General features: G+C 40.8%; 1 long non-coding RNA gene and 1 pseudogene across 2 annotated transcripts in view; both read right to left on the minus strand.

Moving 5' to 3' along the window:
- The window catches only part of LOC144578448 (uncharacterized), a 182,853-nt gene that overhangs the window by 76,505 nt on the left and 88,277 nt on the right, over positions 1 to 18,071 (minus strand). The gene's annotated exons all lie outside the window — the stretch shown is intronic.
- Positions 11,937 to 12,943, minus strand: LOC128928483 (pleiotrophin pseudogene; annotated as a pseudogene).

The raw sequence follows: 18,071 nt of genomic DNA on the forward strand, positions 1-18,071 counted from the left end.
GGAGCACATTTTAAATCACTTTTTTTTTTTTTAATCTCAGCTCACTGCAACCTCTGCCTGCTGGGTTCAGGCAATTCTCCTGCCTCAGCCTCCTGAGTAGCTGGGATTACAGGCATGCGCCACCGTGCCCAGCTAATTTTTTGTATTTTTAGTAGAGACGGGGTTTCACTATGTTGACCAGGACGGTCTCAATCTCTTGACCTCGTGATCCACCCACCTCGGCCTCCCAAAGTGCTGGGATTACAGGCGTGAGCCACCGCGCCCGGCCTTAAATCACTTTTGAAAACAATTTCACATGATCTAGTGTAGATGAACTTGCATGTAACCTACGATTCAGCAACTTCACTCCCACGAGATAGGTACTACAACATTTACGGAAGCAATGTTTCCCAAAGCCTAAAACTGAAAACAGTACAAATATACCTTAACATTAAAGTTGATACATGTATTATTTATCAAAAATAACTGACTGATTAGTTGATTGAGTGGGTCTCACTGTGTTGCCTAGGCTGGTCTTGAACTCCTGGGCTCAAGCAATCCTCCTGCCTCAGCCTCCTGAGTAGCTGGGATTACAGGTGCATGGCTGGCCAAATAGATACATTAAAAAACAGCTACATTCATCAATAAAGATAAACCTTTTAAACACTTCACTTATTGAAAGAAACAATTTAAAATACTGCCACTTAGTAAGTTCAAAATAGCTAAAACTAAACAAAAATATGTGGTTTGGCGTAAAACTGTACCTAAAAGCATTGTTCTTATTAACCGCAAAGTTAGGATGGTGGTGAGCTCCCTGGGAGAGGGAGAGCTATAAAGGAGAGGCCTCTAAGACCTTGGAATTATTTTATTTATTAACCTGGGTGGTGGTTATGCAGAATTTATCTTTCAAAGTAGAAAACATTGCATAGACAGAATGATATAAGAAGTGTGATCGAGGGCCAGGTGCAGTGGTTCACACCTGTAATCCCAACCCTTTGGGAGGCCAAGGTGGGCAGATCACTTGAGCCCAGGAGTTCAAGACCAGCATGGCCACCATGGCAAAACCCTGTCTCTACAAAAAATACAAAACTTAGCGGGATGTAGTGACACATGCCTGTAGTCCCAGCTACTTGGGAAGCTGAGACATAAGAATCGCTTGAACCCAGGAGGTCCAGGCTGCATTTAGCCAAGATAGCACCACTGCACTCCTGCCTGGGTGACCAAGCAAGACCCTTTCTCCAAAAAAAAATTTTTTTTAAGTGTAAAATGTGTGATAGCTGTTAGAGCTGATTGTCTTCTGGGCATCTATATGATTATTTTTTGTGGCTCTCTGTGATTGGGTAGGGCCATGTACAGTCTGGCCAATAACTTGTGATCAGAGGTGATGCATGTTGGCTGTACATGGAGGCTCACGCCTGTAATCTCAGTACTTTGGGAGGCCGAGGCAGGTGGATCATTTGAGGCTGGGAGTTGGAAACCAGCCTGGCCAACATGGCGAAACCCCCTTGCTACTAAAAATATAAAAATTAGCCAGGCATGTTGGCAGGCACCTGTAATCCCAGCTACTCTGGAGGTTAAGACAGGAGAATTTCTTGAACCCAGAGGCAGAGGTTGCACTGAGCTGAGATCGCTCCACTGCACTCCAGTCTGGATGACAGAGCTAGACTCTGTCTCCAAAAAAGAAAAAAAAAAGGAAAGGAAAAAGGAAAGGGAAGGGAAGGGAAGGAAAAGGAAAAGGGAAGAGGGAAGGGAAGAGGGAAGCAAAGAGAAGGGAAGGGAAGGAGTTATTTCCAGGCCAAGAGTTTGGTTGCCTTTGCAGCACCCTCCAGAGCCTTCTTTCCCCAACGTGGTGACTGGCATTGTTCCAGGCACAGCAGCTGCTCCCTCAGCTCAGAGTGAGGACAGCATGGACTGGGGTCCTCAGCCAACCTGCAACCTGCAATGTACAGTGAGCAAGAAGTAAACTTTTGTTGTTTTAAGCCACTGCAATCTGTTGCTATAGCATGACCCTGCCTTTCCTGATGGTAAAGAGAATGGAAAGGAAGGGGTGGGTTCAGGGAAGGCAGGCAACATTTAAGAGGAGATCTGGTTAATGAAAAAAAGAGTTAATCATGGAAAGAAGTGAAGAAAGAGCATTCCCGCCAGAAGAAACTGCTGAATACTATAACCCTGCAGTGGGAAGGAATTTTAAGCAACATAAAGAATACCAGTGAAGAATGTAATCAGAAAAGAAGAGAACAATAAAAAATGTGATCAGAGGGCCAGATGCGGTGGCTCACGCCTGTAATCCCAGCACTTTGGGAGGCCGAGGCGGGTGGATCACAAGGTCAAGAGATTGAGACCATCCTGGTCAACATGGTGAAACACCATCTCTACTAAAAATACAAGAAATTAGCTGGGCATGGAGGCTCGTGCCTGTAATCCCAGCTACTCAGGAGGCTAAGGCAGGAGAATTGTCTGAACCCAGGAGGCAGAGGTTGCAGTGAGCCGAGATCGCGCCATTGCACTCCAGCCTGGGTAACAAGAGCAAAACTCCGTCTCAAAAAAAAAAAAAGTGATCAGAGAGGTTGGCAGGGACAAAAGCATGTACACACTGCAGCCTGTGGTCAAGAATTTGGAGTTTCCTCCTAGGCAGCCATGATGGGTTTAGTTCGGAGGATGATGTGATACAGACCACATTTTAAAGGGGGGTGATTCTTGCTGCCATGTGGAGGATGTGTTGGCAAGGCCAAGCATGGAACCATGGAGCCCACTTAGAAAGCAGGTACTGGTGAGAGATGATGGTGCCTTGAACTGCAGCGGCAGCAGGCAAAATAGAAGTAACATTTGGGGAATGTGTTTAGCAGGTGCACCTGGCTGAAGGCAATCAAGGGATCCCAGAAGACCCTACGTTTTTCAGTTGAGCACCTATTTGATGCGGCTGTTTACTGAAATGGGGGCAAATGAGAACAGGCTTGAAGAGAGGGAATGAAGTTCACTTTTGCTGTCTTAGCTTTCATATCCATTAGACATCCACGTGTGGGTGTTAAATGAACTACTAGACAAACAACCCCATTTCTCAAGGGAACACCCAGAACTGAAAATGTCTACATTTGGGAGTCGTTAGCATGTAAATGATATTTAAGTCAAGTGATATTTAGTCATTAGATTAGATAATCTAGAGAGGGAATTTATGTATTTATTTATTTCTCTTGAGATGGAGTTTTGCACTGTCGCCCAGGCTGGAGTGCACTGGCACGATCTTGGCTCACTGCAACTGCTGCCTCCCAGGTTCAAACGATTCTCCTGCCTCAGCCTCCCAAGTTACTGGGACTACAGGCATGTGCCACCACACCTGGCTAATTTTTGTATTTTTAGCAGAGATGGGGTTTCGCCATGTTGGCCAGGCTGGTCTCGAACTCATGACCTCAGGTGATCCACCTGCCTCAGCCTCCAAAAGTGCTGGGATGATTACAGGCATGAGCCACCGCACCCAGTCTAGAGAGGGAATTTACACAGAAAAAAGGATGTGGAAATAGGTGAAAAGACACAAATATGTGGTCACAAAAGCCAAAGGAAAAATGTATTTTGAGTGCTTTTGAGAGGTCGAGTGAGACATGAATAGTGACAGTATTTTAACATGGAGGCTCTCAGTAGCTTTGACAAGAAAAGCTTTAATGGAGTTAGGGAGGGGAAGGCCAGATTGAGGAAGCTGAAGAGAGTATGGAAGAGAATGAAGAAATAAGGGGAATTATTGTAAGTTTCACTCTGATAGGGAACAAACGTGAGATGGAGCCTGGGCCGCGTCCTATGGGAAGGGCAGATTTTCCTTCTCTTAAGATGGGAGATGCTAAGGTGTGTTTATTTGCTGATGCTGCTGAGTAGGCAGGAGTGAACTGAACACAAGGAGATGATAGGTTAATTCACAAGGGAAGAGATGGGTCTGATCCAAGGAGAGATCTTTCAACCAAGGATGGGAAATGCAGGCAGGTGTTGGTCTTACCGATGAGACTGCAAAGGAGTGCTCTTTAATTGTGGCTATTTTCACTGAGTTATGAACAAAATAAATGGAATAATACTTGATGAGTACTAAATAAAAACTGAATAAAGACCTAAAACTGCATATTGGAAGGATCCCCATGAAGTAAGTAATGGAAAGCCCTATAAAATTCTCCGTTAATATTAAATTGTAAGAGCAAAGAACAAATTCTATCAGCATGTGAATAGAAAATAAAGTTTACAAAGAAAAAAGTCAAGCTGCATTTTGGTCCAGCCATGATGGAATAGTTTATATCAAGAATAAAAATCTCCTACAGAAAACAACTATAAAAGTACACCACATACATTAAAAATCAGTTTTAAATATTTGGAGAGTCTGTAACTAAGACAGAATTTAAGGAAGTGTGACACCTGAGACCAGAAAAACACAATGAGGTGAACCTCGTGTTTACTGCCTTTTCCCTTGAGGGCATTTGCTATTTTGCAGCAAAGCAACGGGAACAGAGGCCTAATAGAAACAGCAGAAGGAATTTAGGAAATATTTGTTTCATAATTCAAACATGATAAAATTGTATAGGTAAAAAATTAAACAGAATCAACAGATGAACTATTAGAATTAATTAATTAGCAAGGACAAGGGGCACAAGATTTATGTTAAAAAGTCAATCATATTTTTTACAGTGAGGCTCAATGGACTTTTGTTGAAGGCTGCATTCTAAAGTACTAAGGCACTAAGTGCACATTTTAAATTTGCCCATTAAATTTCGGGGTGGCTGAGAAATTAAGTAAAAAATATTTCCAAATAACATGCAGAAGTTGTTTTTAAGCTTAAAATCCCATATTTTAGCTACACCCACACAGATGATGTAGAAAACAGCTGAATTTCGATGTCTCTGAATGGTTCAGATTATGTTCCTTCCAAAAGAGATAGTTTTACACACAATCATTTTTCATATGAAGCATATGAAAAGTCATCCAGAAACTACCACGTATTTACCACATAAACAAATGTCCATCTTTATCTGTAATTCAAAACCATGTTACATGCCTTTTATGCAACAGAATGCCATGTGTGAGAAGAAGAGAAGAGCAAAAAAACAACCAGGAGTACATTCATTAAAAAAAAAAACAACTCAGCTGGGTGTGGCGGCTCACGCCTGTAATTCCAGCACTTTGAGAGGCCAAGGCAGGCAGATCACCTGTGGTCAGGAGTTTAAGACTAGCCTGGCCAAAATGGTGAAACCCCCCCTTGCTACTAAAAATACAAAAATTAGCCAGGCGTGGTGGTGCACACCTATAGTCCCATGTACTTGGGAGGCTGAGGCAGGAAAATCACTTGAACCCAGGAAGCAGAGACTGCGGTGAGTGGAGATCGCACCACTGCACTCCAGCCTGGGTGACAGAGTGAGACACTGTCTCTAAATAAATAAATAAACAAACAAATAAAAGTAAAAAGGTTTTAAGTCAATGGTATTTTTATACACTAACAACAAAAAAATTAGACCATGGAATTTCTAAAAACCAGGTCGGCCTTACATTCTGTCACAACATGTGATGTCAGAAAATAGAGAACATTGCCTTGCAAAGTTTTTTTCCTTTAAAATTATACTATTTATTTGATAATGATATATAAACTCAGAGCATTTTATCAAGTTAGTTACTGCTTCCCCATGAATAGGATTAACTATGGTTAATTCGGTCAGCCCAAGTAAAGTTCTAACAAGTTTTGAGGGAAAATGTTTGTGATCTATGTAAGACTATGCTGGTTTTCATGGTGAAATTATGGTGTTCCTTCATTGTAGCTATTTTCCAGTATAAATTAAGACGTTATCCTTCAGCTACCTACAAGAAGAATTAAGACAAAGAATTCATGAATGATAAAAACACTTTGAAAAGACTGGTGTATTGAATGATTCGAAAACAAGTAATTTAGTAATTTGAAGGTACTTTTAAGTGTACTTACAAAATAGACTTTTTAGGCATGTGTACAAAATATACTTTTTAGAGTAACAAATGGACAAGAGAAAGGCACAACAAAGTTGGAAGGTAGAAGATTATTTCATCAAATATAATTCTGTGTTCCATCCATTAACATTAGGTAAGGACTGACTTATTTTTAGCTTTTATTGAAATATAATATCTACATATAAATATGCACATATTTTCATTGAATTTTCACCAAATGAATACGCATACTTGAAAAACATCGCAGAGATCAAGAAACAAAGAATATTAATCACATCTGAGGAAAATAAATATGTTTTTGAAAATTAATTACTGCTAAACAAAATTAAAAAGCAAAACTACCCCACCAAAACTGTAACATTAATGAAACTGCAATTCTCTTCTATTAACAGCAGAGGGTGCCCTTGAACTGTGAAATATAGTCAGACATCTAAAATCTTTACCCTTGCCTGATACTGCTGGTCCAGGGAAGAAGACATTTCCAGATCAATGAAAAAAGGCAGAGAACATTCAAATGAAGTCTCTGTATAAATAAAAATCAAACATTTCAACTAATAAAAATTTCCTTTCACAAAATGAAGCAGAAAGAAACTGATGCATACTACCAACCTTAATGTAACATTTTTAAACATTTGCAGATCTGGAAAGGAAAAAAAAAACATCGAGAATGATACATTCAAAAATCCAGAACAGGAACAGACAGAAAAACAAAACAAAACCCCAGGAAGAGATAAAATTAAGAGTCTTGCAGTAATTGTGGAAGAGCTAGCTGCTTTGGGCCAATTCTCTGGCAAATAACGACCATAATTCCATTCCAGATATAAAAAGGAACTACTTGACTACCCTGGAGAACAACCAAAAGGAAGCAGAAAGGGAGAGGGGATTGGCACTTGGCAGAAGAGAAGAAGAGCACTACATAAACTTTCCATGTTAATGGCTTTTAGCCTGAGGCCACAGATCCCCTGGAGAGCTGACTAAATCTTGGGTAGAGACCCACAGCCTTAGAAGCTTAAAGAAGCAAAAGACAGGGTTTGAGGCAACCACAATGGATATTAAAAAGGAGGTAGTTACATACTGAATGGTGTCCCCCCAACATTCATATGCTGAAGTCCCAACGCCCAGCACCTCAGGATGTGACCTTACTTGGAAGTAAGGTCATGCAGATATACTTAGTTAAGATGAGACCATACTGGCTAGAGTGGTTTCTAATCAAATACGATGAATGTCCTTTGGGGAAACTTAGACACGGACATGCACACAGGGAGAATGGCATGTGAAGACTGGAAGGTAACTTCAAGAACACATGTTCAAATATTTCTAAACATCAAAACCAAATTTTTAAAGCGCAAAGAAAAGAGACCATGTAGAGAAAGAGACATATTAGGTAAACTAAAACACAGTAAATTTAACGTTAAAATAGCTATTGAACCAAACATGTCACTCATTTTGATACATGTAAATAGAAACTCATGTATTAAAATGAAAAGACCTGTAGGTTGACCCACAAAGCAATACCCAACTCCATGCTGCATTTAGGAGATACACCTAAATCAAAGTGATTCAGAATGGCTGGTAAAAGTCAAGAGATGTCAAACTATAGGGCAGACAAACAAAATATTAAGAAAGCAGAGACTGTGCTAATGAGATCAGAAAATGCTGAATTTGAACAAAAAGTGAGACAACAAAATATTTGATAATGCCAACAGCCACAATTCACAAAGATAACGTATCAGTTATGAATATATATGACACAAATAACACAGCAACTACCTTTATAAATCAGAAAGTTAAGGATATACAGAGAGAAATAAACAAAACTACACTAAAATTAGTAGACGTATATTTCAGTCCAACATAAGACACAGGTCAAGTGGACAAAAAATAAGAAAGATAATAGAAAATATAACCATCATAATCAATGCATAGAATATATATATTTACGGTAACAAAGCCCCACTTCAAGAACATGTCAGGTGCTTTTGCTTTTCTGTCTCAGGGGATTCTGCAATCCACTGAAACTTGCTGTTATGGATTGAATGTCTATGTCCCCCGCAAGATTCATATGTTGAAGCTGTAACCGCCAGTGTGACAGTATTTACAGATGGAACCTGCAAGAAGTAATTAGGTTTTAGATGAGGTCACGACGGTGCAACTTTCATGATAGAATTAGGGCCCTTATAAGAAGAGACAATAAAGAGTCTGCTTGCTCCCTCTGCAGTGTGAGGACACATTAGCTTTCAGCAGGCAAAAGAGTCAACAATCTTATAGTTATATTTATAGAGATTATGTAGTCTGAAGAACAGAGAGAAAAAAGGATGAAGAAAAATACACAGAGGCTCATGGAAATGTGAGACATATTAATCACATCAACATATGCACAATGAGGAGGGGAGAGAGAGAAAGGAGGAGAAATAATGGCTGGAAAGTTCCCAAGTTTAGTAAAAAACATTAATCAATACATCCAAGAAGCTCAGTCAGCTTTAAGTAAAATAAACACAAATGTTGGAGACCTAGATTGACAGCAACAAGATGGAGGGATCGGAGTTTCCAGCACTTGTTCCCTCACAAAAACATCCATTTGTAATAACTATCCATGCATAAAAATAACTTCCTAACAGCTAGGAATTCAGATGAGGGATTAGAGCACCTGGGTTAAGCACAGATCCAAGAAAAGAGACATTGAACAGGGCAGGGCAGTTTTACATTACCCGTGACACCCTTTCCCAAGCACAGGCACTGCAGCCTAGAAAGAGATACCCTCTATGTGGAGGAAAAAGAGTGAAATGAGCACCCACATCTGATACAGACCCTAGCACCAGGACCATCCCAGTGAGCCCTGGTGGCAGATCAGTCCCTATGGCCCTGGCTCCAGGCCTACCCTAGTGCTATGCTGGCGCCCAGGTAAGCACTTTCCCTAGTGCCAGACCAGTCCCCACGACCCCACACTCCAGATTGGCCCCACTGAACCCAGGCTTCAGACCCACTCTGTACCAGGTGACACCCACAGTCTCAGGCTCAAGGTCTGCCTCAATGCCAGGCTGGGCCCCAGTGGAATCAGGTCTCAAGCCAGCCTCTACACAGGCATCAGGCCTGCCCTTGCAGACCCAGGATCCGGGTGTGCACACATAGACCCTGGCTCCAGACCTGCTCCTGCAAACTCAGGCACCAGGCCTGGCCACGCAGATCTAATACCTAGGTGTGCCTTGGTGGACTGAGGTACCAGGCTCACCCACCCACTGGCCCAGGCATCATGAAAGCTATGCTGAGGGTTCTAGCAGCAAGCCCACCCACAGAGCCCACCGTATGACCTGCCCAGAATCTCTCAGGGGCTGACTGTTAAAGTCCTTTACCTGCTGAAGCCAGTCTGTACAGACTTGAAGAGATGCCTACTTCTTCAAATGTGCAAACACCAACTCAGACCACAAGAACCACAAATAATCAGGGAAACATGACACCACCAAAGGGACAAAATTAGGCACCAGTAATGACCTTAAAGAAATCAAGCTCTACAATCAGAGTAATTGGGGTATCTAATGGAGGCTGGGAAGGGTAGTGGGGAAGAGGGGGCTAAATTAGGAACGGTTAATGGGTATAAAAATACAGTTAAATAGAAGGAATAAGATCTAGTGTTTGGTAACACAGTCGGTGATAATAGTTAACCATAATTTATTGCATGTTTCAAAATAACTGAAAGAGTATAGTTGGAATTTTCCTTAAAGAAATGATAAATGCTTGAGGTGATAGATACTCCAATTATTCTGAGTTAATCATTCTACACTGTATGCTTATATCAAAGTATCACCTGCATCCCATAAATATGCACAACTAGTATGTCCGCATAATAATTAAAAATAAAAATTTTTAAAGAAATAGTGACAGAAAACTCCCAAATCTGGAGAGGGATATAAACATCAAGATCCATGAAGCTCAAATAGGTTAAATATAAAGAGATCAGCCGGGCACGGTGGCTCAAGCCTGTAATCCCAGCACTTTGGGAGGCCAAGATGGGTAGATCACGAGGTCGAGAGATCGAGACCATCCTGGTCAACATGGGGAAACCCCGTCTCTACTAAAAATACAAAAAATTAGCTGGGCACGGTGGTGCGTGCCTGTAATCCCAGCTACTCAGGAGGCTGAGGCAGGAGAATTGCCTGAACCCAGGAGGCGGAGGTTGCGGTGAGCCGAGATCGCGCCATTGCACTCCAGCCTGGGTAACAAGAGCAAAACTCCGTCTCAAAAATATATATATATATATAAAGAGATCTTCACCAAGACAAATAACAGTCAAATTATCAAGTGAAAAACAAAGAAAATTTGGAAACCAAAAGAAAAGCAACTCATTACAAACAAAGGAGCCACCATAAGACTAACAGCAGACTTCTCAGCAGAAGCCTTGCAGGCGAAGAGAGAGTGGGATAATATACTCAAAGTGCTAAAGGGGGGAAAACAAACCCCTCAACCAAAAGGACTATACCCAGCAAAGCTGTCTGTCACAAATCAAGGAGAGATTAAGACTTTGCCAGACAAATGAAAGCTGGGGTTATCACCCTAAACCTGCTTTGTAAGAAACACTCCATGTGGTTCTTCAAGTTGAGATGAAAGGATGCTAAATAACACATGGGAATATAGGAAAGTACAAAACTCACTGTAAAAGTAAGAATACAGTCAAATTCAGAATACTCTAATACTGTAATGGTTGTACATAAGTCACTTTTAACTCTAGTAATATACATTTAGAAACAAAAGTATTACAAGTAACTATAGCTTCAATAATATGTTAATGAATACACAATACATAAAAAATGCAAGTGGGGGAAGGAAATTTTAAAGTATAGAGTTCTTGAATGTGGTTGAACTTAAGTCATTATCAGATTGAAATATACTGACAGAACTACAGAATATCTTATATAAGCCTCAAAGGAACCACAGAGAAAATATCTGTAGCAGATACACAAAAGACAAATATGAAGTAACTAAATCATACCTCATGCCACTACAAAAAAATCATCAAATCACAAAGGAATGAAGGAACTACAAAATAGCAAATAATTAATAAAATAGCAATAGTAAGTCTTTATCAATGATTACTTTAAATATAAATGGATTAAATACTCCAATCAAAAACATCGAGTGGCTTTCTGGATTTATAAACAAATGCAAAAGAGATGCAACAATATGCTGCCTTATTGCTGTCTCCTTAGGTTTGAGAAGGCATACAGATTGAAAGAGAAGGAATGAATAAACATATTTCATGCAAAGTGTAACCAAATAAGAGCAGCCGTGGCGACTATACACATATGAGAGAAGGTAGATTTTAAGTCAAAAATTGTCACGAGAGACAAAGTCACTACATAATGATAAACAGAAAAATTCATCGAGAATATGATAATTATAAATGTATTTGCACTCAACATTGGAACACTTCAATATATAAAACAGATACAGAATTACAGGGAGAAATAGATAGCAATACAATAATAGTAGGTTACTTCAGTATTCCACTTTCAACAACTGGATCATCCAGACAAAAAGCAATAATGAAATGGTATATTCGAATAACAAGTATAAACCAAATGGGCCTGACAGACATATACGGAATATCTATTCAGCGGCATCAGAATACACAATCTTTTCAAGCTCACAAGGAACATACTCCAGGATAGGTCATATTTTAGGTCACAAAACAAGTCTTCACAAATTTAGGAAGATTGAACTCATATCAAGCATCTTTTCTAACCACAATGATTTGAGGCTAGAAACCAATAATAGAAGAAAAACGAAATTCTACAAATACGTGGAAATTAAATAACACATTCTTGAACAATAAGTCAAATAATAAATCGAAAGGGAAATTTTTAAATTATTTTTTATTTTTTATTTGCCAAAGTGAAAGAATTTTATGTTTTAATGCTTTTCTTAAAAAAAAGTCAACATTGAGCCAGGGCATGCTCTGCCTCCCCACCCCCATTTTGCTGACTACAATAAAAAAAAAATTATTGGCAGAAAACAAGATATTTTCTTTCAATAGAGTGATTATGTTTTATTGCTATTTTGTTTAGTATACATTTTTCTCAGTTGGGAAAAAAGTCTAGGTGAAAAAAAAAAAAAAACCTAAGAGGAGAAGTAGTTTACATGGTCACAACATGTAAACTGCTGCCAAAAAATGTAAAAAAAAAAAAATTAATGTAAAATGTCACATAACTTCAAAAAACTTATCTCAATTTTCTATCACTTATCATGTACTATAAGTCAACTTCCTAAATAAGATTACAGTCCTTTATAAGCTCCTAGTAGTACTATAGTATACATTTTAAAAATGCTACTACAAAAATTTTCTTTTCTTTTTGTTTTTGCTTATTGTATACTTAGCTATAGATACTTTTTGAATAAAAGGCCTATGGTAGATATAAATGCAATAGTTAACTGATCCTGTTTGCTGATGTCCTTTTTATTTTCCACAGGTGACATCTTTTAATCCAACATCTTCTCCTGTTTCTTGCCTTCCTTTTTCTTCTTAGATTCCACTTGAGGCTTGGGCTTGGTCAGTTTGCCAAAGGGCTTGGAGATGGTGACTGTCTTCTGGCATTTGGCATTGTGCAGGACTCGCTTCAGACTTCCAGTGCTGGTCTTTAGGGCCATGTTCAGGTCACACTCTCCCCAGGCCTGCAACTGGTATTTGTACTCCGCTCCAAATTGCTTTTTCCAGCTGCAGGAGATCTTACATCTCTGGGTCTTCATGGTTTGCTTGCACTCGGCTCCAGTCCAAGTGCCCTCCCACATGCCCAGGCCACAGTCTCCACTGGTGGGCACACACACACTCCACTGCCATTCTCCACAGTCAGACTTCTTCACTTCTTTTTCTGGTTTCTCTTTCTTCCCTTCTTCGGCATTATCCACAGCTGCCAGTATGAAAATGAATGCCAAGAAGACAGCTGCGAATGTCGACGCTGCTGCTGGTACTGTTGAGCCTGCATTTTTTAGTTGCAAATGTCCACTCTGGCGCTCAGGCTGCCTTTGTTGCAAGGGCGAGGCTGCTGCTGCCGAGTCCAGGTATCGGCGGCTTGCTGCAGCTCCTGCTTGGGTGGCTATGGCTCTCCCCGCCTTCTGGACGGATGACTCACTGGTCTCTTTCTTCACCTCTCTCCACTTTGGATTTTCCTCTGCTCTGGGGCTATCTTGGCAGGATTTTTGGACTGGAAGGTGGGGAACCAGATCCCGCCTTTGACTCAATTGCGCCCCCACTGAAAGGGAAATTTTTTAAATCTTGAAACAAATTAAAATGAAAACACAACATACTAAAATGTAGGGAATGTAACAAAAGCAGTTTTAAGAGGAGAGTTTATAGTGATAGCACCTACCTGAATAAAAAAGATGTCAAATAAACCTAACTTTACAGTGAAAGAACTAGAAAAAGAAGAGCAAACTGAGCTCAAAGTTAGCAGAAGGAAAGAAATAATAAGAATCAAAGAAGAAATGAAATAAACACCAGAAAAATGATTAAAAATCAAAGAAACTAATAGTTTTTTGAAAAAAACAATATGCAAAACTGATAAACTTTAATAAACCAAGAAAAAAAATTCAAAGTTATAAATAAAAGAGAAGACATTACAACCAATACCACAGAAAAACAAAGGATCATAAGAGACTACTATAAACAGTTAAATGTCAACAAATTGGAAAACCTAGAAAATAATAAACTACTATGATTATACAAACCATCAACCATGAATCACGAAGAGAAAATCTAAACTGACCAATAATGAATAAAGATATTGAATAACTAATCAAATATCTCACATCAAAGAAGCCCAGGACCGGAAGGCTTCATGACTGAATTCTACCAAACATTTAAAGAATAATTAACCAATCCTTTTAAAACTCTTCTTAAAAATAGAAGAGTAGAGAACATGTCTAAACTCATTTTACAAGGTCAGTATTGCCCTGATACCAAAGTTATACAAGGACATTAACAGAAGAGAAAACTGTTAATATCCTTGATGAACCAATATCCTTGATGAACATAAATATAAAAATCCTCAACAAAACACTAGCAAACTAAATTCAATGGCACATTAAAAAGATCAGCTGGATAGGATTCAAGATGGCGCAGTAAGAACAACTCAGGATCGCAGCTCTCAGTGAACGCGCAGAGGGTGAGTCAAAGCCACATTTCCAGACGGATCTTTGTTGCCAACAGAATGGGGAAATTCCCAGGTGTAGGAGAGACATGGGATGCAAGCGCAGCTGTTTTGGCTGTTGCGGCCGCTTTGGCCAGCACCGCAGCACAGCGGCACTCCGCACAAAACACACTGCTCTGGGTGCCCTGCTAAACTGGCAATCTGAGATTTGGGAAGGCAGATTAGCATATCCATCTGATTAAATGGGACTTGGACAGTGAGCCAGACCAGGAGATTCCTGGGAAGTGGCGTTTGAGCCAGCGCAGTGGCTCGCTGCAAAGGAAATCACACAGATCCCGGTGCCCTCACAGTGGGCGACCGAAACACCTGGGAGAGAGCCATCCGTTCAACTTAAAAAAAAAAAAGAAAGGCGCTCTGAGGCAGGGAGCTAGGGGAGCAGGCTTGGTGGGTTTCACCCCCACAGGGACAAACAAAACGGCAATTCAAAACGCTCAGGGTGGAGAGTTTCACTGCAGGCACAGCTGAACCCAGGACGGTGCAGCTCGGTAGGGGAGGGGCGTCCGCCACTACCGAGGCAATCCGCCCCTACTGAGGTACATTCCCATTGCTGATGCAGCCTACCGTTGCTGAGGCAACCTGCCATAACAGAGAGACTCCGCCGCAGGGCGGGGCCCGTGGCAGCAGGGCAGAGCCCGTGGCGGAGCCTGCGGCTGCAGGGCAGAGCCCGCAGCAACAGGGCAGACCCCACATCAGCAGGGCGGAGCCTCGGCAGGCAAATAGTGACTAGAGTGCCTCCTACCTGGGCAGGATAGTGCAACGGACACTCATAAAGAAAGCCCCAACTCCCCGAGACAGAGCATCTGAGGGAAAAAAAGGGGATTTAAGAGTTCTGCTGCAGCAGACATAAACGTAGCAGCATAACAGCCCTGAATGAACAATGAAGCTCACAGCTCAGGACTTGAGCTCCTATAAGTACAGACCATCTCCTCAAGCAGCTCCCTGACCCCTGTATATCCAGAGTCATCTCAAAAAGGACTGATCAGACTGACATTAGGTGGGCATCATTCTGGGACAAAGATAGCAGCAGAAGAAACTGGTAGCATCCCTCACTGTTCTGCAGCTGCTACAGGTGTACCCCAGACAAGCAGGGCCTGGAGTGGACCCCAGCAGTCGTACAGCAGAGGGGCTAGACTGGTAGAAGGAAAACCAAGTAACAGAAATACCTCATCATCAACAATCTGGGCATCCACTCAGAGACCCAATCGAAAAGTCAGCAACTACTCAGACGACGGGTGGATAAATCCACAAAGATGGGAAGAAACCAGCGCAAAAAGGAGGAAAACACCTGAAACCAGAACAGCTCGCCTCCTACAAAGGACCAAAACTCCTCACCAGCAAGGGAACAAAGCTGGACGGAGAATGACTGTGACGAAATGACGGAATCAGACTTCAGAAGGTGGTTAATGAGAAACTTCTGTGAGCTAAAAGAACATGTTCTAAATCAATGCAAAGAAACTAAGAACCTTGAAAAAAGATTTGAAAAAAGATTCGAGGAAATGATAACAAGAATGGATAACTTAGAGAGGAATATGAATGAATTGAAGGAGCTGAAAAACACAACACGAGAACTTCGCAAAGCATGCACAAGTTTCAATAGCCGAATTGACCAAGCAGAAGAAAGAATAACAGAAGTTGAAGATCAACTCAATGTAATAAAACAAGAAACCAAGATTAGAGAAAAAAACGCAAAAAGGAATGAACAAAGTCTCCAAGAAATGTGGGACTATGTGAAGAGACCTAACCTACGTTTGATAGGTGTACCAGAAGGGGACGAAGAGAACAAATCCAAGCTGGAAAATACTCTTCAGGATATTATCCAGGAAAATTTCCCCAACCTAGCAAGGAAGGCCAACACTCAAATCCAGGAAATACAGAGAACACCACAAAGATACTCCGCAACAAGAGCAACCCCAAGGCACATAATCGTCAGATTCACCAGGGTTGAAATGAAGGGGAAAATACTAAGGGCAGCCAGAGAGAAAGGTTGGGTCACCCACAAAGGGCAGCCCATCAGACTCACAGCAGATCTCTCGGCAGAAACTCTAGAAGCAAGAAGAGAGTGGGGGCCAATATTCAACATCCTTAAAGAAAAGAACTTTCAACCCAGAATTACATATCCAGCCAAACTGAGCTTCGTAAGTGAAGGAAAAATAAAATCCTTTGCGAACAAGCAAGTAGTCAGAGATTTTGTCACCACCAGGTCTGCTCTACAAGAGCTCCTGAAAGAGGCACTACACATAGAAAGAAACAACCAGTACCAGCCATTCCAAAAACACACTAAATGCTAAAGAGCATTAACAAAATGAAGAATCTACATCAACTAACGGGCAAAACAGCCAGCTAGCATCAAAATGGCAGTATCAAATTCACACATAACAATATTAACCCTAAATGTAAATGGGCTAAATGCACCAATCAAGACACAGACTGGCAAATTGGATCAAAAACCAAAACCCATCAGTGTGCTTTATCCAGGAAACCCATCTCACATGCAAGGATACACAAAGGCTCAAAATAAAGGGATGGAGAAAGATTTACCAAGCAAATGGAGAGCAAAAAAAAAAAAGCAGGAGTTGCAATTCTCATCTCTGATAAAATAGACTTTAAAGCAACAAAGATCAAAAGAGACAAACAAGGTCATTACATAATGGTAAAAGGATTGATACAACAAGAAGAGCTAACGATCCTAAATATATATGGATCCAATACAGGAGCACCCAGATATATAAGGCAAGTTCTTAATGAGTTACAAAGAGACTTAGACTCGCACACAATAATAGTGGGAGACTTTAACACTCCACTGTCAATATTAGACAGATCAACCAGACAGAAAATTAACAAGGATATCCAGGGCTTGAACTCAGACCTGGAACAAGCAAACCTGATAGACATTTACAGAACTCTCCACCCCAAATCCACAGAATATACATTCTTCTCAGCATCACATCACACCTACTCTAAAACTGACCACATAATTGGAAGTAAAGCACTAAGACATACAAGAGGCCAACAAACATATGAAAAAATGCTCATCATCACTGGTCATTAGAGAGATGCAAATCAAAACCACATTGAGATACCATCTCACACCAGTTAGAATGGCGATCATTAAAAAATCTGGAGACAACAGATGCTGGAGAGGATGTGGAGAAATAGGAACACTTTTACACTGTTGGTGGGAGTGTAAACTAGTTCAACCATTGTGGAAGACAGTGTGGCCTTAGAAATAGAAATTCCAATTGACCCAGCAATCCCATTACTGGGTATATATCCAAAGGACTATAAATCGTTCTACTATAAGGACACATGCACACGAATGTTCATTGCAGCACTGTTTACAATAGCAAAGACTTGGAACCAACCCAAATGCCCATCGATGATAGACTGGATTGGGAAAATGTGGCACATATACACCATGGAATATTATGCAGCAATCAAAAATGATGAGTTCGTGTTGTTTGTAGGGACATGGATGAATCTGGAGAACATCATTCTCAGCAAACTGACACAAGAACAGAAAATGAAATACCGCATATTCTCACTCATAGGTGGGTGATGAAAAATGAGAACACATGGACACAGGGAAGGGAGTACCAAACACTGGGGTCTACTGGGGGGAAGAGGGGAGGGACAGCGGGGGGGGTGGAGCTGGAGAGGGATAGCCTGGGGAGAAATGCCAAATGTGGGTGAAGGGGAGGAAGGCAGCAAAACACACTGCCATGTGTATACCTATGCAAATGTCTTGCATGTTCTGCACATGTACCCCAAAACCTAAAATGCAATAAAAAATAATAAATAAATAAATAAAAAGATCATACACCATGATTAAGTGAGGTTTTATCCCTGGAATGCAAGGATGGTTCTACATAGGCAAATAGATAAATGTGACACACCACATTAACAGAATGAAATGCAAAGATCATATGATCATATCAACAGATGCAGAAAAAA

The sequence above is a fragment of the Callithrix jacchus genome, chromosome 11, assembly GCF_049354715.1.
Source record: "Callithrix jacchus isolate 240 chromosome 11, calJac240_pri, whole genome shotgun sequence".
Taxonomy (NCBI): Eukaryota; Metazoa; Chordata; class Mammalia; order Primates; family Cebidae; genus Callithrix; species Callithrix jacchus.